The sequence below is a fragment of the Vombatus ursinus genome, unplaced genomic scaffold (genome assembly GCF_900497805.2).
Source record: "Vombatus ursinus unplaced genomic scaffold, bare-nosed wombat genome assembly UNPS02014774.1, whole genome shotgun sequence".
Taxonomy (NCBI): domain Eukaryota; kingdom Metazoa; phylum Chordata; class Mammalia; order Diprotodontia; family Vombatidae; genus Vombatus; species Vombatus ursinus.
The window spans coordinates 20,373,607-20,398,933 of NW_020954552.1; positions in this window are offsets into that span (position 1 = coordinate 20,373,607).

A 25,327-nucleotide genomic window follows, 5' to 3' on the forward strand; every position below is an offset into this window, starting at 1 on the left:
TCCCTTCCAACTTACCTGGGGGTCCATATAGCCTTATTCTCTCTGACTAGAAACAGAAGCAGAAGTTTTAGTCTCATTGCTATCTCTTCATTCTTTTACTCCCTCTTTTCTTCCCTTTCTCCAGTTCCATCTCTACTCCTTCCTCCACTCACTCCAATGCCTTTCAAACCTCTCTATTTTGTGTCCTGCACCACCTTCCATGCAACACTCTTGAGTTACCACTTGAAATCACTCCGCTGACTGGTGATTTCCAGCCCAATCAAAGGGAAGAAATTAAGTTACGAGCTCTTTCAAATCTTGTTGGTTTCTATTTCCCCTTTCCCACACCCCATACACACCATGGACTTTGAACGGTAGGAATCTAGCTTAAATAGTTTTTTGTTTTGCTTTTGTAACTGGGCTTTAACCCAAGCCTGGGGTGTTTTGCATGCTACTGGAGACATGATTCCTAATGCAACTCCTAATTTGTGGAGAGAATGCTGACACAATGCCATGTGACTTCATGACTGTATAAGGAATGCAGTTAGTGCAAGAACTTTGAAGAAGATACTTGTGGTTCCAAATTTCTTTGGAATTGACTCAGGGTAGGAGAGGGAGAGAGAGAGACACAGAGAGAGAGAGATGGAGAGACAGAGACAGAGACTTTGGAAGCTCCAGACATGTAGGGGAAGCTGGCTCCTCAATATGTTCTTCCTTCCCAGCTTGCCTCCCTAGAGACTGCAGAGAAAGAATTTCTCCTTGGATGAGATTGGGGGTCTCTCTGTCTGTCTGTGCTCTTTGGCACAAGACACAAAAAGTTTGAGCTTAGATCTTATTTAGTTCCCATCAAGAGTCCATTCACTCTTGTGTCTGTTTTTGGTATATTCTAATCTGTATGAGTTCTCTAATTTCTGCTTGCTATTTTGCTTAGATAAATAGGTTTACTTGCTATTTGCTCTTTCTCATAATTGATTTGTGTGTGTGTGTGTGTGTGTGTGTGTGTGTGTCCAATATTTTGTATGAAAAAGTCAAGCTATCAGGTTTAAGCTTGGGGCTACTCTTTCCTCCTTAAGGTTTAGTGACCAGGGAAATGGCTTTTGTTTGCACCTCTAAATCAGAAATATTTAAAGAGACAGATAGATATAATTCTAGTCCAGATACTGGAGAAAAGGCATCTAGCATCATAGCTTTTCTCCTGCCTCCTCACAATCTCCCTCAGAGAGGAGGGGGCAAGGTTCCAGAGACATCTATCTCTCAGTAGCTCTCATGAGTTGCATTTTAGACAATACATATGGCATACATATCTTATCTGTACACACACATTTTACACTTTGTTTTGGTTTTGAGTATTCTTCATCCCTATGGATTCTAGTCAATTAGAAAACTCTAGAGGTTACGGAGGAGGCAGAAAAGTCCTGTGGACCTACTAGCCTTTGCTGTCCTTGCTTCAAATCCCAGATAATCTCTATGACTGAATTCTCCAGAAAGAAATGAGTTCAAAGGTACTATTCTACTTGAAAAACAAAAACTTGCCAAGGTTCCTTGATCAAAATGGGAATTTCACACTTTTTGCCATATTTGAAATTTGCCCATTTTCATAGTTAGGTTAAAAAAAGGAGTTGATTGGTGCAACCTACTACATTTATATTTCTATTCTTTCCTAAAGATTTGAAAGAAGGGGTGTTTAAGCCAATCAATTCTGTTGGTTGAGGTGGTAAGGACAAAGGAGAACCTTAGCAAAAATGACTGCTCAGAAGTCCTTGATGGAGGGAAAATGTGAGAGAGGGTACAGAAAGAAGGAAGACAAAGGGGGTAGAAAAGAGGGGAGAAGGAATGGCTTTGGATAGCCCAAAGTGAGCTTATTCTCTCTGATTTCAAATTACTGCACCATTTTTAAATTACTTTCCTCAACTTGATAGTCAGGCTAAACCATATTGTTCAGGCATTTACTCAATAACCCAAAGAATGTGAGTTGTATAATAATCAGCCAAGTCAGCTGTTGACCTAGAAAACATGATAATGGCTGGCTATTGAGGAAATGGTGTTTTATGAAGGACACGTTACCCCCTTGCCCAGACAATACTTTTCTTTAAAATAATATCTGGTAACTATGCATTACTTTTCATTTGAAACCACAATGTAAACATTAGTCTACCTGACTCCCCCCTGAGATGAGTATTCCCATTTGAGAAACTCAAAGAATTCTCCCAAGGTATAAGGGTAGATTGGGAGAGAAGAGCTAGGAACTGAATCAGGAGTCCCTGAGATTACCTTCTCTTGCATTGCTCAATTATTTCTCCTTCAAAGTCAGAAAAGTACAGAGCATTATAATATGCTCACAGCACTTAAACTGTTAACTAGCTTCTTCTTGAAATGTGTTTCTGGTTAGTTTAAAGAAGGGTAAACAAGATTTAATAGCTGGCAATGAATCACATATTTTTTTTTCTCTCCCTAAATGATATTTGGATCTACTCAAATGCCTGCAGTTTTGTTCTGGTACAAATAAATAAATCTCCTTTCCATTTAGTAAATTTTAGTACGTCCTGCACTTCCTAAAATACCATTTGTTTGACGGATGAATTAAGCGGTTTTGAAGTTTGTTTTTGGCTCTGTGGACAACTGTGTTGTTTTCTCATCATAATTCAGTGTGACAAGGTTATCACCCTCAAAAACACTAACACCTCATTTAGAACTAGGATCCCCGGAGAAAAAAACAACGGCAAATGTTCTCAAAAGACAGTTCAGCCATTACAGATGAAGTTTCCTTTTATTTTCAACGTGATCTGCACCCTCCACCCTCACTTCCTTTCATCTTGTTTTAGTTACAATCTGTATATGGTATACATCATAATCTCAAGAGTGGAATAGGAACAGATTGAAATTAAACTCAGGAGGTTCTAGGGAAATAGAGCCACATCCCATAGCTTCTCTGAAGGCAACTGAGGTCCCAATTTGGGACCTTAATGGTATCTCCATTTTTAAGCTAGTATGATATAGAAATAGCAGCAGTACAAAGGTTAAAGTACTGTACTTAGCGTCTGGAAGACATGAGTTCAAATCCAGCCTCAGACACTTACTGGCAGTATGATACTGGGCAAGTCACTTAACCCTGTTTGCCTCAGTTTCCTCATCTACAAAAGTAGCTAGAGAAGGAAATGACAAAACACTCTAGTATCTTTGCCAAGAAAACTCCAAATGAGGCATGAAGAGTTGGACATGACTTAAATAATTGAACAACAACTCCTTCCTAAAATATCTCCACTGATTTACACAGAGGCATTGTGGCATAGAGAGCTAGCCTTTGAAGCAGGAAGACCAACCTGGGTTCTAAGACTGTCTTTGATACATACTTGTAAGCCCCAACTTCTCAGTGCCCCCAGGCACTTCTAAGACTATATGTTACAATGAAATGGTCCCCAATAGGTCTCCACACCAAACTCAGGCCACTACACACACATATATACACATACACATATTAATACATATTAATACACACAAGCACACATCCAAACACACACACAAGTACACCAAACACATACATGTACACAAACACATACACACACACAAACTCACACTCATTCATTGTGAGTTCTGTTTTAAATGCAATATTATAGTTTCTCCAAGTGGACTAAGAATTGTGCTCCACCTTTTATCCTTGATTTGGTGGCATTAAAGAGGAGCCAGGTGTCTCTATTCAGATGATTCTCAGATCTACCTTTCCTACCCCAACCTCTCTGCTGACCTCCAATTTCGATCTTCGATTGCCTTTCAGACATCTCAAACTGGATGTCCAGTAGACTTTTTAAACTAAAGTTGTCCAAGACAGAACTCACTGTCTTTTCCCCTAAACCTTCCCCTCTGTCCTATCTTCTTCATTACTGTAGAGGACAACACCATCCTCCCAATCCCTCAGGATCATCCTGGACTCCTCACTGTCTCTTACCTGCCATATCTAAGCTGTTGCCAAGGCCTGCTGATTTCACCTTTGCAACATTTCTCAAATATGCCCCCTTCTCTCCTCTGACTCTGCCACCCGCCTGGTACAGACCTTCATCACCTCACACCTGGACTATTACAATAGCCAATGGTGGGTTTGTCTGCCTCAAATTTCTCCCCACTCCAATGCATTCTCCATTCAGCCACTAAAGTGACTTTCCTAGAGTGCAGGTTCAATCATGTCACTCCTTTTCTCAATAAACTCCAGTGGTTCCCTATTGCCTCTAGGATCAAATATAAAATCCTCTGGCATTCGAAATCTTTCATAACCTAGTCCCTTTTTACCTTCTCAGGCTTCTTACACTTCACTTCCTGCCATGTACTTTTCAATCCAGTGACACTGGCCTCTGGTTGCTCTTCAAACAAGACACTTCATCTCTGGACATTTTCTCTGGCTGTCCCCCATGCCCGGAATGCCATGATACTCCCTACTCATCTGTGCATACTGGCTCCCCTCACTTCCTTCAAGTCCCAACTAAAATCCCATCTTCTACAGGAAGCCTTTTCTAACCCCTTTTAATTCTGATGTCTTCTCTCTCTTAATTATTTCCTTCTTATCCTGTGCATAGCTTGTTTTTATATATTTGTTTGCCTTTTGTCTCCCTCATTAGATTGTGAGCTCCTTGAGGGCAGGGACTGCCTCTTTTTGTATTTCCAGAGCTTAGCATAGTGCCTGACATATAGTAGGCACTTGCTAAATATTCACTGATTGACTGACCCTCACCTGAGAGTTTTACCATGGGCCTGTACTCACTGAACTCTCTCCCATTCTACTCTCAAATAGGAAACTGGGGCAGCCTAGTCTGGTGAATAGGGTAGGATAGAAGCTAGGAGTCAGGAGATTCTAGCCCTGGTGCTGCCACTGAGTAAGCTACGTGACCTTAGAATGTTAGAACTCAGGGCAGCTAGGTGGTGCAGTGTATAGAGCACTGGCACTGAAGTCAGGAGGGCCTGAGTTCAAATCCGGCCTCAGACCAGACACTTGACACTTACTAGCTGTGTGACCCTGGGCAAGTCACTTAACCCCAACTTCCCAAAAAGAAAAAAAAAAGAAAAAATATAAAGAATGTTAGAACTGTCCAGAAAAGAGATGAAAAAATGACCTCCCATTATAGAACCACATGGAATATTGCATGTACTATCAAATGTAGTTGATGCACTGATTGGCTTTCCTGAAATTTTCTTTTTCTTTTTAAATCTTTTGTTATAAGAGAAGGCTCAGAGGATAGGGAGGGGACAGAATATATTCAGAAATGATGTAAAAATGAAAAATTCAACCACAAAATAAATTTTTCAAGATGGGATTTAAACCTAGATCCTCTGATTTCAGATGCAGTGCTTTCTGGACACACTAGGAAGTGTTTTAGAAATGCAAAGCTTTGTTAATCTCATCATCATTATTACTAACATCATCATTGCCTTACTGGCTAGTCCTCTTCTCTCATTCCTCTCTCCCCCCACCCCCAGTGAGCAAGCATTTACCCAGGCTAGCAGTTCAATCAGCACAGACAGATCCTGCTGTTGCTGATAGCATTACTTCCTGTGCCGGACAGAAATAATGATATTAACTTCTGGCGATGAACTCCCAGAGTAGGGAATGGGAAAAATGACTGAGTAATGTTATGCTTTGGGGAGGCTGGATCCTGGAAAAGGGCATGACTCGGAGGGTAATAATATCCCTGTGATTCTGCTGAGTCGATTCAGAAACAATGGCGCCTTCTTCAATATTGGTGCGATAGAGCTGCACCGTTTCCTGGCACCATGGCTGCCAGGGACGTTTCTTGGGGGACTAGTCACACACAAGGCCTTGCTGCTGGCAGCAAGACTATTACTCCTCTTGACATTTTGATCCAAACCTGAGTGGCCCGATCTGATTGCCACAGGAACCTTTCAGGTTATTGTGTTTCAGATGCCCAATCTGCACAGCAAAAACTGAAGGGTTGGGACAATGTTGGTAATTGATGTGCATGAGTTTGATTACAGGATGAGGAAGCCTTTTTGCTCAGGTATCTGGTCATAGGATTTAACGCTAAAAAGGAGGTAATGTATCAAGTGCTCTTCAAGCTTCAAAATGAGAGATGAATCAACAATAAATATTCATTTGCCATGAGCCAAGTACAGCATTTGCTGCTAGGGATCTAAAGACAACACCATCTTTGCCTTCAAGGAACTTAACCCTCCATAGGGGAGATGATATGAAAATAGTAATATCACTTATATTCGTTGATAGTATTATAATCTTGGAGTTCATCTACTCTAACTTCCTCATTTTATAGATGATCAAACCAAGACTTAGACTACTTAAGTAATGTTCCACCAGTTAATGGCAGAGGCACTAATTCCTGACCCTAAATCTGAGATTCAAATTCATGTTTTCTGAATCCAAATCCAGGACATTTTGCTTATATTATAGGATTTGCCTAAATTACTCATTGTGGTTGCATAGACTTAGCCAGATTATATTCCACAAACCTTTAAAATATTTCTTCTGCCCACTTTGAATACTATGGCTCACCTTTCACTTACCACAAAGTCACACCTACTTGAGAAAACCACGATGGCCATTGATCTGATAGAACCAGCTCTTCATTTGGCTACCCTACAGAAGAGTCAAAAATATTCCCTAGAGGCTATGATGATAATTTCTATTTGCATAGTGTTTTACTATTTACAAAGCACTTCTACTCCTCTGGGTCCACTCCCCCAATTCAGATCAGCATTGTCAGGTCAGATTCCCAGAGGAGTGGCTGCTACTACTTTCCAGATTCTAGAAATAAACCTGTAAGTGGCTATCTTCCTAACACCAACTCAATCAATCAATAAACATTTATTAAGTGCCTACAATGTACTAGGCACTGTGCTAAGTGCTGGCGCTACAAAAAGAGGCAAAAGACAATCCCTGCCCTCAGGGAGCTTACAATCTAATGAGGAGACAACCTGCAAATAAATATATACAGAGCTAACTATATACCAAATAAATAGGAAACAATTAACAGAGGAAAGACCCTAGAATTAAGAGGGGCTGAGGAAGGCTTCCTATAGAAGGTGGGGTTTTAGTTGAGACTTGAAGCCACAGACTTCAATAGTTGGAGCAGAGGAGGGAAAGCATTCCAGGCATGGGCTACAGCTAGAGAGAATGCCAGGAGCAGAAAGATGGAGTATCTTGTTTGTGGAACAGCCAGGAGGCCAGTGTCACTGAATCGAAGATTATATATTGGGGAGTAAGGTGTAAGAAGACTGGAAAGGTAGGAATGGGCTAGGCTGTGAAAGGTTTTGGATGCCAAACAGTAGATTTTGTATTTGTTCCTGGAGGCAATAGAAAGCCACTGGAGTTTATTGATTGGACCTGAGCTTTAGGAAAATCACTTTAGTGGTTAAGTCCTTTTAGTGTGCTTTCCCTTAACAATCATCGAAGAGACTCAGTTATTTCTTTATAAAAGGCATTTGTTCAAATGATATGGAAAGAACACAATTTATAAAGCACTTCCCCTATAACAGAGGGGGTGTTCCCCACGGGGCGTGGGGTGGGGGCCCCCCCTTGGAGAGGAGGGGGGTGGTTAGGGAAAAGAGCAGGTACAAATGTGAAGTACAGCAGTAGCGACATATAGAAACACACAGGATTAGGGCAATTTACAACTTGGCAGCCGCTACTGAGCTTGGTTGAGAAGATTGCTCAGATTCTGGGCTTTTCTTAGGATATGGGGTCTCTGATAGGTGGGTCAATCCAGTACTGTACTCTATTCAGTTATTTGAATAGTTGAATGTTTCATTTTTACATCATTTCTGAATATATCCTAGTTGAATGTAAAGAACAATTATTTCTGTTTTGTCCAGAAACCCTGAGGGTCTTCCCCTCCCAGATCTTTTTTTTTTTTTTTAAGAAATCACTCCTTGCCTCATTTTTATTAAGACAATCACTGAAAGGGCCCTGCCTCAGTCCAACTGAGACCTGTTAAAGACCTTAACTTGAAAAGGTCAAGTTCCCCCACTGCATGTGGGGCCATCTCCAGTCATCCTAATCTATATCTGGCCATTGAACCCAGATGGCTCTAGAGGAGAAAGTGAGGCTGGTGACTTTACACAGCCTTCCCTCACTTAAATACAATTCATTTGCATGTCATGACATCACTTCCCTAATGTCAAGGTCCTCTTGGCAAGCTGAAGTATTACTGTGCTCTTTCTCCTGGGACAAAGACCCTGATCCTAGGAGCCATAGAAATTTATGAAATTTATGTTTGACTGAGGTGTGTCACCTTCAGGCAGGACATAGTCGAGGTCTAGTCTCTGCAGTCTGATCGATCTTCCTAGTTAAGGATCAGTTTTCTCAACCCAGAGACTCTTTCTTGGCTTGTAGTGATCACTCAGGATTCAGTCAGTTACACTTCCCAGACTCCTACTGGGGTCTTATATGGATGGGTGGCTAAGGACAAAGGTAGAAATGCAGCCTTGGCTAGAGGCAAGTTCATTATTTTGTGGAATGTTTATTTGTATCTGAAGCCCTAACCCTATGCTTCAATGTCTTTCTCTTTTCACTCCTTCCAATCTTTTGGCTTTGCCACAATCTCATGGGGCAAACTATCACAATGGGTACACAGTGTTAAATAGAAAAGGTAGATATTATTATCCCCACTTTACAGCTGGGAAAACCGAGGTTCAGAGTTTTTGGTTGACTTGCCCACGGTCACACGTTTAGCAAGTACAAGAGGAGGAGGCACTGTATGACAAAGTCAAAAATATGTTGGGTTGGAAATCGGAGGAACTTTGTTGGGTTCAAATAGTGGCTCTGTCATTTAATACTTATGTGATCTTGTGCTAGTCACTTCATTTCTCAATTTCCTCATTTATGAAATAAGAGAGTTGGATTAGATTACTTCTAAGGTCCCTTTCAAGCTGTAAATGTCTGACCTACGACTTGAGCCAGATCTTCTGACAACACCTAGTACTCTTTCCACTATGGAATGTTGACCCTAGTATGAAGATGCTGGAAATAAGTGGGGGGGGGGGCACTGCTCCATGAGACATAATCTTATCTCATCATCATTATTTACTGACATTTATTAAAGACACCAATAATCAGGTCCTGTGCAAATGTTTATTGTGCTATTCTTACAGCAGAAAGGAGAGGAGAAGTGAATGAGGCTCTCTGCTTGGTAAATATACTCCAAAAGCAGTGGCTTTCCCATAGTCCTAGGGACAAACAACACATGATCCAGAAGAATAATTTGTTAGAAATATCTCGGAAATGTGAACAGACTAAGGCAAGCAACAGGGATGGATGGGTCCCTCCACTGAGTCTTGGCTGGTGACATTAGATGATAGAAAAAAAGGACCAAGTCTACTTAAGCTGTCACCCACCACTTCTCTGAATTGGCCCCTCAAAGCCTGCAATCATAAAGTCAGAATAAGAGCAGGACAACTTCCTGGCCTCCCATGTTTGCTGATTTCATTTTCCTCTCTGAACACATGCAGCCCCATAATTAGAGAAGTTACCAACTATAAATATAATCTAAACTCTGCATCTGTGTGTGCATGCGTGCCTGTGTGTATTATGTATGCGCATGCACAAAGGGTCTTCAGCTATGAGCCTGTTTCAATAAAATTGCCATTCTGCATTGATTAGAATGTGTAAAGAGGAAGTATGTTTATACCACAATCTACTCTAAACTCACGTTGGCAGCAACACTCTGTTAATAAATGTCAATATAAGAACTTCACTGAGGGCCTGAACAAAATCACTCAAAGTCAGAACACTTAAAAAACTCACTCTAAAGCCTGGGTGTTTGCCAAAGTTTGCTAAAATCTGTTTAGAGGCATTGCAGGGGCCTCAAGCTTGTTCCTTCCCTAATCTTTTTCCTCAGCTCTGGGCCCACATCACCAGCTGTCTAATGGACATTCCAAACTGGATGTCCTGTAGGCATCGAAAACTCAGCTTATCCAGAAAAGAACTTAAATTTTTTTTTATGATATTCAACCTTTTTTTATGCTTTTTGTCATATGAAATGAACTTAACTTGTATCCTTCAAGCATTCGTGATGGGCAAGGTATACAACTCCTTTTCACCTGTACTTAGGAAAGGCAATTTCTCAACACATGGGGAAAAAAAAGATGACAAGTACTGATTTATTGCTCTTCTTGCTTCCTTGTTCAGAGGAACCAAACAGGCATGAGAAGGACCTGTGAAGCCAAATGCTCCTGCTCTCTTAAATCAAGAAGTTGCTAACTGGTAATTAAGGAATTGAGGATGGTTGCTATTTAAGAATAATACAAGAAACACCATACTGATTAGGACCCACAGAGTGGTCAACCCAATTTTCTCTCTTAAGCCTAGTGTCAAGTTCAATGTGTAGCCATAGGTATCCTCTCTAACATGATTCTTGGAAGATTAGATATATATCCCAAAACATTTTTGTTTCCCTTAGCAACTGATAAAAAGTACATCATGAATTAATTCATCTGAGTGGCCCTGCCTCCTAATTAGCTGGTTCTTCCCTGAACCTCCACTTTAAGGAGGGCCCCCAGGCCAACTTTGTCCTCATTTTTCTCCAGGCTATATGTTTGATCTTCTGGACTTTCTCTGTCATGTAACAGAAACCTCTTTGCCTTGGAAGTTCACAGCACCCCTGGACTTCTCCCCCTGAAAGCATCCTCCACTTCACCACTTATTCCTCTTCATGGCTGGTTCCTTCCATATTCTCCATTTTAAGGAGTACACCCAAACCAGCCATGTCTTTATAACCATCTTAGCTGTTTTCTTGTCTCTGTGGACTTTCTATACCATGCCCATGGGTACCATACTTCTTTCCCTTGCCTACTTTTTCAGCTTCCTTTTATGTGTTATCTTCCCCAATTAAAATGTAAGCTTTTTGAGGGCAGGGACATTCTTTCTTTCTGCTTGTATTTGTGTTTGAGAACTTAATAAAATGCTTGTAGAGTTGTTGACTTGAGGAAATGAAATGTCAGCATTAGCAATTCAGCATCTGTGATGATGATCTGTGGAATAAGCTACCCTTTTTGAGTGAAGAAGTGAGAGAGCAATAATGACCTTTTGCCATTGATAATCCTACCTAGTGACCTGGAGTCCTAGGGATTTGCCCAACAATGCCTTATAGAAATCTTGTGTACCTATTGTCATCTGCCTACCTCCCAAACCACAGTGCCCTCTACTTTGATCTCCATCTTCCCTCTCCCAAATTACTCTAGCATTATTCCTAAGTTTGACCTATATGGTCATGGGCAGCTAGATGGCACAGGTACTGGGCCTGATGTCAGGAAGACTCATCTTTCTGAGTTCAAATCTGGCCTCAGATACTTATTAGCTGTGTAACCCTGGGCAAGTCACTTAACCCTGTTTGCCTCAGTTTCCTCGTCTGTAAAATGAGCTAGAGAAGGAACTGGCAAACCACTCCAGGATCTTTACCAAGAAAACCACAAATGGGGTCATGAAGAGTCAGAAACAACTGAACAACAACAAATACAATATATGGCCATGAGATGGTCAATATGGCAGACCTGGGCTCCTTCCTCAAATCTGGTTTCCCCTTCCCTTTTGAGGGTTATTTGAGAATCATTTTTTTTCTTCGTATGTCCTTTGTTTTTAATTTATGTATTTATACTAGTCAAAATGACTTAGTGGCTGAAAGTCATTCTTAAAACATTACCATTACTATATACAATGTTCACTTGGTTCTTCTCACTTCACTCTTCACCATTTCATATAAGTCTTTCCATGCCTTTTTAAGACCATTGAGCTCATCATTTCTTATAGCACAGTAGTGTTCTATCACAACCATATACCACAACTAGTTCAACTATTCCCCAATTGATGGGAATCCCTGGAATTTCCAGTTCTTTACCACCACAAAGAGAGCTGCTATAAACATCCCATTAACATTCAAAGTTAGAATTACTATTAATGAATTTCCCTCCATCCTTATTTTTACTCACTGTTTTCTTTCTCAGCCTCTCTTTTTACCCTATCCCTGTTATCTTCTCCCCCCATTCTCCCACTCTCTATCCCAACCACCTGTCCAAGAAGTTCCCAACCCACACACTCCTCCAAAAGTCCCTCCTCCACCCTCTCCCCCCAACCCTTCCAATCCCAATCCACACCTCCCCCTAAAAGTTCCTCCCCTACCCTGGTTTTTTTTTTGTTTTTTATTTTTTGTTTTTTTGGTTTTTAAGGCAATTGGGGTTAAGTGACTTGCCCAGGGTCACACAGCTAGTAAGTGTCAAGTGCTTGGTCTGAGGCAGGATTTGAATTCAGGTCCTCCTGACTTCAGGGCTGGCGCTCTATCCACTGTGCCATCTAGCCACAGCCCTTACCCTGTTTTTGATCAATGATTTGACCATCTGTTGGTCTAGACTGCATATACCAGGGCAAAGTGAAATGGGTAGTTTAGCTGATTAGATGATAATTCAGATCTAAACTAAACTCCAAACACCAAACCTCTAATGCTCAACTCTAAACCTTTGACATGAGCCTATGATCCCTACTACTTCCATGCCCACCCACAAAACCTTAGTTAACTAAAGGCAAAGACAATATTAAACTGAACTGACCAAGATCATACAGTATATCTATGGAAACAAAAGCCACCATGTAATTGTTCTATCCTTCTAGTCATTTTAACCTAAGCTTAAAGTGATTTTGTTCCTTTGCTTCTTACTGGCAATGTAAATTAGAACATAGAGAGAGGACAGCTAAACACTCCTACCCTACAAGATCTTCTTGGGGGAACTAGAGGCCGAGGATTTTCTACGGAGGGCCCTCCTCTCTAGAATTCCATTCTCTTCATTCCCCTTAAAGCCCTGGTTAGCTGACCTTCAGGGCATGATGAAAGATAGATCTTTTCAGTTTATTTTCCCCAGATAGTCGGGGGAATGTTATTCTGGGCTGGTGTTCAGTTGGTTTGTGTTTTCTGTTGCTGTAATGGTGTTTTGCTATGGTTGGATTACCATATTTTGGAAATTTTATAAACTTTTGCCCATGTACCCAGGGGTGACTACTAAAACTATGGGTGCATTTTTATAAATCACAAAAATAAATAAATGTCAAAAAGCACAGTTAGTAAAACCAACAAAGCTAGCGGCTAAAAAAAAAATCTGGAAAGTTTGATCCATTTCCAGGATGAATATCATGCATGTAGATAAATACATAGAACTTATTCTGCACATTTTAATTGGGCCAAAGAACCATAAGGAAAGAACTGAGATGTATATTTACATGCTATATTATGCATGCAGGTTATAGATTATGTATTTTGCCTGGCCAAAATAGCCAAGTGTAGAGAGGCACAATGAAAAAATATAGAAAGAAACAAATTGCAATCAATTAATATTCAATGAGTAAATATGTGTGTGGTGTGGCCAAGAAGTAATGAGGCTGATTTTCACATCTGGCCCATGAAAAGCAGTCTCATTATTTTATGGTCACGTGTACATACTGTTCTAGGGCCAACAGTAACATCATTTGTTTTTCTCAGCTGCTTTCTTGTTTAATTCACTAGATTTTTTTTCTCCCTATCCTTTAACATTTATCCATTTTAGATATATCTGAGTGCCTGTGGGTACTGGAAGGCAAGGATAGGACCTGCCCCAACAAGTCAGAAGCTAGCATCACTGCATTCACTCCAACACAACTGAGTCAAGACACCTGCAGCCCCCTGAAATTCCAGTTCCAAAGACTTGACTTGGATTCTGAGCACACAACCATTTCAGCTTTGGGAGTATCAAGAAGTCATCTTATAAAATTTTACTTTCATGTAGGTGGATTTCAAAAAGGAAAACATTTACTGCAAAGTATCACGTGTACTGAGCACATGGGTATTTAATAAATGATGAATGAATGTAGGCCTGGGAAAATGTGCATTTATCTTTCATTAATTTCATTAACACGAAAAAATGCAGCTTATGTGTGTTGTTTGAGTGACTGATGTGAATATTGCCATGAACTTCATGTTTTATAAAATCTTTTTTTTCCCTAAATACAACTTGGACAGAACATAAAGAAATAATTTTTTAAACAAATTAAATTGGTTTATTTTTTCATGTTCTAGGTTAGGGGTAGGCAATGAATTTGGGCTTCAGGCAAGTTTTGGAGTGATGTAAGGAAGGGAGAAGCCGAGACAGAGCAGAGTGGCCTAGTGCCAACATCAGGACTGGCATCACACTGGTCCCCGACACCAGCCCCCACCAGTCAATCCTGGTCCTTGGCCAAACCTCAATTACCCTGGCAATAGGGCCAGGAGCTGGGCAAAACAGGATAATGAATGCTTTTTTGATGATGATTGACTCTAGGCAGAATACAAATAAGACTGTTTCAGCCCAATTAGACTTAAAACAACATTTTTAAATGACAGATCAGGCTGGCAACGAAAGTCTGCTTCATTTATTTAAAGGAAGGAAAAAAAACCCTTTAAACACTACAAGATCACTAAGAGACAGGAGGTCAGAGATCAATTCTGCTGTGGACTTTAGACCCAATAAGACAATCATTCCTTGTGGAACATTCTGTCCTGTGTGTTTTGCAGATCAGACAAGAATAGAAAGAAAATACAGGTTGCAATTCAGTGGTATTTTTTAGTTATTCCTCATGTATATGGGAAACCAAATCATAGTTGGTTTTTTAATTTTTTTTTTTTTTTTAGAAAATGGAAGAACTAGTTTTCTTTCAAATGCCCAACAGGTAAAAATGGTCCATGAATTCCTCAAAAGCTGGAGATATAGTAGCTCTTCCATTATAGCTTATCCCTTCAAATCAAGTAGTCCTAAGTACTTTCTGTAAATTATTCTCAGATAATTAAACCCTTTAGATTAATCCGGTGATGGTAGTAGTCCTGTTGTGAAGTTTAGTTTCTATTCTGAAATACCTGCTTAGTTCCTTGAAGGAAAAGAACCACATGGGGCCGTTAGGTTGTTGTTGTTGTTTTCTGGCTGATAGTATAGTTAATTTATTTTTCCAGGATTTAAGTCAATCATCATCTTGAAGCAAATAGCATGGTAAATAGCAGTTGGGTTGACATTCAGCAAATGGAGCCTTTTACCTCACCACAGGTAAGGGATGATTTTGACAATTTTACAGAATTTCAGAGTTGAGCGAGACCTTCAAGGCAATCTAGTCCAACCCATGTGTGAACAAAAATTCCCCTTGCAAGAATCCTGGAAGATGGGCATCAAGACCTCTAGGAAAGGGGAAAGTCACTACCTTCAGTGGAAGCATATTCTAATTTTGGGTAGATATGATTATTAGTAAGTTTTTCCTTGTAGCAAATCTAAATGTTCAAGCTAAAAGAGATCTTAACCTGGAGGACCAGAGTGGTGACTTGCCCAGGATCTGAGAATCATTGACTTCTAAGACCAAGACCAGAACCCAAGTTTTCTTGCTCATAGTTCAATGTTCAAGGCTCTCTGTACCCAACAAAGTTCCAGTGATTGGAAAGTTTTCAAAATCCCAGAGTAAGATCATGGATCAAGGACTGAAAAGAGCCCCAGATGTCATCCAGTCCAATCCCTTCATTTTACAGAAAAGGAAACTGAGGCCCAAGGTGGTTAAGTCAAGATCAATCAGATTGTTGTAGAAATGGGATTTGAATCCAGGTCCTCTAACTCTCTCTCTATATGTATATGTGTATGTACACACATATATACATGTGTTTATGTGTGTATATATACATATATATTACACATATACATATATACATATATATACATATATTATACATATATACATATATATATACACACACACATATATATATATCTATATATATAAAATCTTTTCACTGGGTGGAAAGAAGTGAGTCTAGGAAGAAAAGACTGGCTGGCAGTGGCTATGTACTACTTTACCTCTAGAACTGACTCCAATTCTTTGATCCTCTCTACCAAGAAGTCTAGGTCTTCCCTCTGTTTATTTTTTGGGACCTAGAATTCCTCCTTTGGGAGAAAGGTACGCTTAAAAAGTAGGAGCAGAAGTTGTCCTACAATTAGTCTGGCTCTCCTATTGCCTTATCTCCTAACCTGACCAAGCTAAGCCCATACTACTCTAAAAAAAATGATTTTTAGTGGCACCTAAGTAGGAGGCAGTGTATTGTAATGAAAAGAGCACAGTCAGAAGGCCCACAATGTACTCCAACCTTTGCCACTTATTATTCATGTCAAGACAACAAGCATTTATTAAGCACCTACTATGTGCCAGACATTATGCTGAGCACTAGGAACACATAGACATGCAAAAACAATAAAAACAAAAATAAGTCTCTTCTTTCTTTTGGTGAGGCAATTGGGGTTAAGTTACTTGCCCAGCTAGTAAGTTTCAAGTGTCTGAGGCCGAATTTGAACTCAGGTCCTCTTGACTCCAAGGCTGGAGCTCTGTTTACTGTGCCACCTAGCTGCCCCAAAGTCTCTTCTTTCAAGGAACTCAATATAACAGGATAGAAAACATGCAAACAATTGTGTACTGACAAGATGCATGCAGGTTAAATTAGAGATAGTCAATGGAGGGAAAGCACTAGCCCTAAGGGGGATGTGACTTTGGATAAATTACATCATCTCTGTGAGCCTCAGTTTCTGTCCCTGTAAAAGGGGAGAGGCCAGACTATATCATCTTTAAGGTCTCTTCTCACTTGCAAATCTTGTGTCATGGCATGGAGGGTAAAAAAGAGGGATAAGACATGTTACGATCCCTGGATGAACTTCAAATTTAGTTGTAAAGGCAAAAATAACATGAGGGACAATTACAGAACAGTTTAGTGCAACAATATGACTGTCAGCACCTGCTGAAACCAAAGGAAAATACTATATAACACAGTGCCCTTAACACTTATTAAATGCTAAGAGCAAAGGAGCTTAGATAAGTGATAGGAGTGGAATGTTGTCTTGGAGGAAGACTTCATGAAAAAATTGTGATTTGAGGAAGTCTTTGAAGGATCTGAGTTGGAAGTGAGAATGACCTGTCTGTGATGGTACAAACCTATAATCTCTGCTACTGGGAAGCTGAAACTGGTGGATTGATTGGACTCTGCAGTTCTGAGCTGAAATGGGGTAAAACTGCCGTAAGTCTGAAACCAATATGGTGAGCTCCAAGAGCAGGGAAGAGGGGGCTGCCTAAAGCAGAGTGAACTAGCCCAAGTCAGAAACGGCACATGTCAAAGCTTCCCAAGCAATCAGGAGTGGAACTGAGTGTGTGAGTGGAAATGAAAGAGACAGAAACAAAGAGACACAGAGAGAATAGGACTCCTTTGCCCATTGGAGTAAAAGATATGAATTAGGAAGTATTGGTAAATAAGGTTGTACAGCTAGACACATCCAATTTAGGAAGAGCCTTAAAAGCAAAGTCCACATTGAAAGCCACTAAAGGTTCTTGAGTAGGAGAGTGAAATGAATAAAGTATTTTAGGAAGATCTGTGGTAGTGTAAAGTAAGTGGTTTACTGGTAGACCAGCTAGAAGACAGATGCAATAAAAATCTAAGCCTGAGTGATAAGCACATAGAGTAGGTCAGGGCAATAGGAAATTGGCCACTGGAATGCTTTGTTTATGAATATACATGTAACGTATTTTGTATTTTGTGAAGGTGATTGAAATGGTGAATCTTGAAGGCTACCTTTCTGTGAGGTCTAAATTGGTTAGGTCCTACATCTTCCCACTAAGATGGAACTTTCTACTCAGGCAGAAGCAGGTCTCAACCTTTATCCAGATATCAAAAATTACCTCTTCTATTCACCAAGAATAAATATGATTCCTTCAACATGGGAGAGAAGTCCTTTTTGCTGTATCCTATGGAAACTTCTGGCCAGATTCAAGCCTTAGAGAAGAAGAATTTGAGGCATTAGTTCAATGCAGTTCAAGAAACATTTATTAGCCACTTACCCTATTCAATACTGTTCAGAGAGTTAAATTTAAATTTTAATGTCTGTATTTGTAAGGATCATCAGATAGTATTAATAACTCACTTTTACATAGAGCTTTAAGCTTGGCAAGGTACTTTACTGATATTGTGTCATTTAAACCCCACAACAAGCCTGTGAAGTTAGTGCCTGTTAATACCTTAGAGGAAACTGAGGCTTAGGGAAATGAAGTGATTTACCCAATCTTACCTCTGATAAGTGGTTGGGAGAGGATTTGAGTGCAGATCTTCCTAACACTGAGTCGGGCATTCTGTCCACTAAGGCCAGCTGTACAACATTTTGCATTTGGTGGATATAGCCTTGGTCACCTTTGGTAGCTTGCATATTCCTATAAGTTTCTCCTCCACCTCCTATTCTTCTTTTAAAAGTTTATAAAACTAGAGGTGGCTGAATTCACAAGGAAAATATACTTGCACTGAGGCAGCACACAGTAAATACTGTCTTGGGTTTCATTTTCTACACTTCTCCCAGTCCCCTTCTTTCCTTCCCCATCCTGTATTCTCTAAATGCCAGAGGCAGCCCCAGCCTTCTGCCAAAAAGAGCCCTAGGCCATCAGCCAACAGCCCCCTAAGGGTCCATCTCACACCCTGCCCTGGGAAAACTGGGAAGCCGCACTTAATCCCCTAGGGCCACGAACCCAAGGCTTTTGACCACCCCAGTCGAGTAACACCCGAATAATCAGGATTTGCACACATGCCAGAGGCTGATTGAGGCCTTTCAGCCAGGGCAGCCCAAGTGATTTCAGAGCAATTTCTCTAATTACTCAAACCTCCCTCCCCTCCCTGTGTCCCCACCCCCTCCCTGTTCTTGTGCAGCCCACCGCGAGCAAAGGGCCCGGAGTTCGACGCTTCTCACCACTGTGTCCAGATCTTGTCAGGCTCCCCAACTGAGAGGCAAACACAGTGGACCAGCAAACAACGCGCTCTAATGCTGTCATTTCACACTCCATTGCCTGGATTACTTTCCCCTTCTCTCCTTTTCTTCTCTTTCCCCTTTCAGCACCGCGGGGCCAGGCAGGCAGACACTAGGGTGGGTGATGAGGGTGATTATCATTTTTCTGCTGCGTCCCAACACTTGACATTTCTATTCCGCAGTGACTCCGTCCAGAAACAAATCGCTCTACCTGCGGCCCACATATGAGCACCAGATGGCCCCCTGCGCCCGAACCGCTCCCCGCCTCCGCCTGAAAGCGAGTGACCTCACACATACATCTTCAAACGTCGCTATCTGACCGCAAAGAATGTATGCTCAACGCAACATCTGTGCGGGTCCATGCCTAAAATCCCTGTTGTTTTACAAAATAGATGGCTTGTCACCCTGAAGTCTACAGTCTCTTAATGATGTGCAGGGAAGAGAAATGCAAATTCGAAGGCTGTGGGGGGTGGAAAGAAGCGGGGAGGCAAGGAAGAGGAGGAAACCTGCTTAGAAGCTGCTTAATTTCAGCGGAGATTTCCTCTGACCCTAAAACATGCCCCTGGTCTCACACCAAGCCAACTAACAAGTCTTAGTTAACACTCGAACCACCACCCCTAACCTCACCCCTGCCCTGTGTAGGAGTGTCGGAAGAGTTTCTATCACTAGATGCCAATTGATTTTCAGATAGTTATGACAAACTGAAGGTCTCAATTTCCCTTATGAAATCGGCTGTAATGACTATGTAAATGTCTTTCACAGACAGAATGGAGAGTTATTCACAATACAAAGTCTGTCGAATTCGTAGCATTAGTTCAAGGGAATACTTCGGTGTCATATCAAAATTGCCATACATGTAAACCAATTTCCCCGACAGAATGGTAAACACAGACTTGTTTGAACGGCAAGATGAAAAAACAGATGGGCTATCGGCAAGCATTTCTCCCAACTACAACAGACTTCTAGGCCAATTACACATGGTTAGTTCTGAATGACAGAGGAAATAGTTTTCTTTGCTGCTAAATGTCACAAAATTCACCTTGAGGCATAAACGGGCACCAATTTGTTTTGGTGAAACTTGCTAAAATTAATCAGGTCTACGGCCGCTTGCAAGAAACAGAAACCTGCCAGTGCAAGATTTAAAAAAATAAAATAAAATAAAACCAGAACCGTTGGATTTTGAGGGGCCTAGAGACTCTGCAGGGCTAAAATGTGGGGCCTGCTTTCATTGGTCCAAGAGACCACAGGCAGAAACGGATGTGCTTGCAAAAGAACAGATTAAAAAAAAAAATCTGTCCTGCCAGGGGGCCTGAGGAATTGGTTTGGTTGTCCTTATAATGCTAGCTCACATTGATTTAACTCTTTAAAGTTGGACGGGCACTTTGCAAATTTGATCCTCACAACAACCCCTTGAAGTGGGTGTTATTATTATTATTACTACCACCACCACCACCACACCACACACCCCGCCCCCACCCTTTTAAAAAAGATGAGGAAAATATGTCAGTGATAAAGCTGAAATGACTGATCCAGGGTTATACACCTAGAGACGGTCTGAGGAGATATTCGAACCCTGAGCTTCCTGATTCTAACTCCCTTTTCACTGCACTATAGACTACCGCACGCTGACTCCCTTCGATTTTAAAATTCCACTTAAAAGAAGAAATTCTCCCTTTCCCTTGATCTCATTCCTGACCCCCATCGGCCTCGAGAATTCAGTCCTCCAAGGGTTCTTGCTCCAGGCGCTCTCAGGGGACCCACAAAGTCGTCCTGGGTGTCTGCACCTGAGCCCAGAACCTGGAGCAGTCTGCAAAAACCATTAGGGTTCCGGAAGCGACGGCTGCTGGGTGTGTGAGGGATGGGGTGGGGGTAGGGGGTGACAAATGTCTCAGAAACCCGGCTCCCTACTGGCCACAGGTTCTAAAGCAGCGCGGACACCGATGCACACCGTGGACCCGGCCTCGGAGAGAAAACCCTTCAAGCACCTTTTCTCTGCCTCCCCAGCCATAACTCTGAGAGGCGCCTGCAAACCAGCCTCCCCAAATCCCGCCGCGGTGTCAGTGGTGACCAGTGGGGAGAAAAGAAAACAGTGCAAAGGGGCAGCTCATCCATCCTGGACGACGAGGTCATGACTGCACCACGTGTATAAATAGAGAGCAAGGGGTTGTCGGCCGGGGCACCGAAGGAGTCCCTGGACAGGAATGGATCCCGGCAGGTTGGAAAGGTTTTCTGGACTGGTGAGGATGAGGGGCAGGGGGAGTTCGGGCCACCCATCCCCCAGCGGAATTCCTGAAGCAGTTGAGAGAGTACCATCCACACCAAGAAAAGAAGACCCAACCAGCAGGACATGGGGCAAAGCGACAGGGGCCATTTGCTCTGTCTGAACAGGCCATGAGTGTGTGTGTGTGTGTGTGTGTGTGTGTGTGTGTGTGTGTGTGTGTGTTGCAGGGATTTGCGTGTTTGTCCTCTCCAAAACTCTTGGCTTGTTCTTTCCAAGCTTTAGGGTGGGAGTATGGTGGGGGAGGTGGACCAGAGTTATCGCAGGGAGCGTAGGGTGTGCAGGCTGTACAAGGAGAGCAAAATGCTTTCAAAAAAGATTCCCCTGGAGGCTGATGCTGTCAGGGGTGGATCACTGGGGAGTAGCTAAATTCTAACGCAATTGGGAAGCTTAAGCCAATCCAACAAGCATTTATTAAGTGCCCACTACTTCTGAGGCTCCGAGTTGGGTGCGACAGATACAAAGACAAAACCAAAAGCAGCTCCCGCCCTTGTAGAGCTTATGTTCTAATGGAGTGGAATTGCTTAAGGGGAGGCTGGAGGGAGAAAAAGCCTCCCCGGTCCTCTCCCTTGCTTCCCTAAGCTCGAGGTGGGAAGCAGCTAGTGAGTCTGTGTGCTAGCAAAGCTCTCTGGGCCGGGCAGAAGGTTCGCCGGGGTGCCAATCACTCGGGCACGGCGGGGGCCCGGGGCGCCAGGCGGTGGCGGAAGGAGAGTTTCGTGCTGTGGCAGGAGATAGCAGGAGGTAGCGAAGTGCCTGTGGTCCCGGCTGCTCGCAGAGACACTCTGGGGCTGCAGGAAGCTTTGCAGGCTGTGGGGATCTGAGGCTCGGGAGCCGTGTGCAGGGTTCAACCATGTTTCGGTTGCCCTCTGACCTGACCCCGTCGTACACAATAGCTTTCTGGGTGCGCTAAAATGACCAAGCCTTGCCAGTCGCTGCCAAATTAATGAGCCCACGTCAGGTTGGGTTTACGACTCCGCTGGCGAGCAACCGAGTGGAAAATGACCTCAAGGGCCGCTCCAGAGACTCACGCACATGTTCAGGGGACTGTACCTCCCCCGCCCCCTGCCCCCTTTGCCTCCCGGCTCCAGTCCCTGAACTCTTTCTCCCATCCTCTATTCTCCCGGGCTCAGGCCACCGGAGACAAACACTGTCGGGCACCTAGGCCAGATTGCAAGTGGGCGGGGGTGGGGGTGTGGAGGAAGGTGTGAAGACAAATGTGTTGCTCCACTGCTCTCGGGTGCCCAAGATCAGCCCTTAGCCTCAGAAGGCTTTCCCTGGGAGCGAAGGTTCCCTTCGTTGGCTTCTGATGCCCTTATCCCGGCTCCCTGTAGTTCTTGTTTTATGGAGTAAGCTTGGGACTCGATTCAGTTGCACAAAAAGGTATTGTGTGCCTACTGTGTGCTAACTAAATGTGATGGGCTCTGTCTGAGGTGGAGAATGGAAATTAGGATAAAGCCACAGACAGCCCCCAACGGAGATGGTAGGGCGTTCCCACGTGTGCACCCGAACAATAAAAGTAGGCAAGATGTGTTAACTGAATCCAAAAGGTAGTAACAAACTTCTGGGATGTGGGAAATTTTAGAAATCCTCAGCAATGTAAGATAATAGAACTGGACATCACACAAAACTCCGTGGTTTGAGAAAGGTGCCCATTCCAATTTTCAAAAATCTCCCCTTCTTTCCAGCCTCCCACCCCTAATCCAACTCCATTCGGGTCCTTTTTCCGTACAGGGTAGTAGGTTCTCGGTCATATGTGCTGTATTCTTGAGCGACTCCTGTACTTCATAGTAAGCTTTTTGAAAGTAGGTTTTGTGCTGCATTTATTATGATTAATAATTATTATTATTTGCAAGCTCAGAGCCTAGCACAGTGCTTGGTTCGTAGTTGACGCTTAATAAATGTTTGTAGAATTGATTCGACTTCTCAGCAAAACAAGCAATAGAGGGGAAAGCTTGCTTCTCAGGCACAGTTCAGAGAGCAGCGGCCGAGACTTTCGCATTGAAAGTGTACTTTTTCTCGATGTGACCATATGGATCCCTTGAGGGCATTTAGGGGCTGTATGCTTTAAGAAAATAGTTCTCATTCTCCTGACCAGAAGGTGGCAAGGTCGGGAATGCAGATTCTATGACATGATATTTTAAAGCTGCTGCTGGGTTCCACGATTTGGGGAGCCAAAGATAAGTTGATACAGGACCCCGGGTTTGTTTTGAATCAACGTAGATCTGCAGACTTGAATAAAATTACTGGCTTCTTTGTACTGGAGCCCTTCTGCTTTCAACGTCTGCTTTCCAACGCTGTAGGAGGCCAGCCTCAAGAAAAATGCCGTCATATTCCTCCTAGACTTTTAACATATACTAGGTATATACATACATATTTTTGTATGTAATATATATTTAAAATGCAAGCAAAACCCACCTATTAATTCAATTCTTAAATATGCAGAGACTTAGAAAAGCACTAGTCTGGTGTCCCTTTTCTTTTGTGGTCTTGTCCATGTTGAGAACCATGAAGGCTAAGTGCTTACTGAAACCAAGGGAGCATCCTGAAACTTTCACCAGAATGAATAAAACCCTCAGGCTTGTTTCTTCTTCCTCTTTCTCTCAACTTGCTCTAATTCAAGGAGTACTTGGTAATACTCTGTAGTTAGATGCAAAGTTGCCCATCACTCTTCTCATGCCAGTGATGGTGGGGTGAAGATGAGAGAGTATGGGAGGATGGCCAAGATTAGTCAAGGGAGCTCAGGAAGGCCTCTAGGTGAAAAAATATATTCCACATTTGCTTACCCAGGTCTGACAGCCTGGAATATTCTCAATTCAATTAAATCCAATTCACCACGTGCAAGTCACCATGCTAGGCTATGACAATACAAAGACTTCCTTCCCTGTCCTCTCTGACCTCTCTTTTTTTCTTTTTCATTTTTGTTGCTCTTTTTTTCCCCCACATCACCTTTAATTCAAAATATACCCTCCCTCCCCTATCCAGTGACCCCCCCTTGTAACAAAGAATAAAAAAGAAAGAGTAAAAAAAATGAGTTTGCCAAAACTAACCAACACAACCACTGAATCTGACGGTATGTGCAATACTTGACACCTATAATCCCCCATCTTTGCAGAAAAGGGAGGGAGGTGCATTTTCTCATCTCTTTTCCGGGGCCACTCTTGGTCATCTGTCCTATTCTTTTTTTTTTCCAAAGACTGACTTAGCAGTCCTTACCAGTCTTAGCAGTTCCTTAAACAGTCCAGCTTCTTGTCCTCTGAATCCTTTAGCACTCATCTATAGAATTCATTCAGCCCTGAGCATATGTTGTTCTCATCCATGCCTCTGAAATGAAGCTCTGGATTTATCCAGGCTGAATTCTCTGAATGGTGAAGCTCTCTTACTAACTCTGTCTTTTGACTCCTGCCTCCATCCATGGATTCCCCTTGGAAGATCAGAATTTGACTCAAGTCTGGTCTGTAAACTATATAATATGTAGGTCTATATAAAAAAGGTAGGGAGCACTCGTTTACCATGAAAGAACTCAGGCTAATAAACATTGAACACAGGATACTTTGGAAGGCTAATCTTTCCAGAGAGTATTTATTATCCCCAAATGACCCAACCAAAAAAATACAAAGAATTCACACCTAAACCCATAAAATATCTTTTCCTCTCTTTAGTGAACTTCAAGTGCCTAGACATTCCTCCAGACTTCTAGTACTATCCTGAGGATAAAGTTTCCCTATTCAAGAGGGAAAAGCTAAGGAGTCAACCTAGAAAGTCAACTACTTCCCTAGATCCTGCACAATCCACATAACTCACAGTACCAAGTGAAGGGTGAGGTCTAAACTTGCTTCTCCACATCGTGGTTTCATCTCTTGCTAATGTTCCTTAGTTTTGGTTCCTACTTGGTTCAGAAACTCCTCGTTGTCTAGGAAATCCTTCTCTGGGTCCAAGAGGCTGGAACTCTTCTGTCATTTCAATACAAGCAGACAGCCATGGTGCTGACTACCCATATTCCTTTTCTGTTAGGGACCCTGTGGTTCCTTTAATGGCCTTATGTTACCCTGAAGGTTGCTGCAGAGCACTGTGACTTTGATGGCTGCTTTCCCTTCAGGCAATCAGAATTGGGGTGTCTGACTAGCTTCCCTCTGTTAGCTTCAGCACTGGTTCTCTGTTTCCTCATGTGTATGTCAGTGTCTGCTCTCTTGAAGTGTAGTCCAGGTGTGTAAACTGACTGTGAATCAATAGATCATTCTTAACCTGATGTTAAAAGGTCAA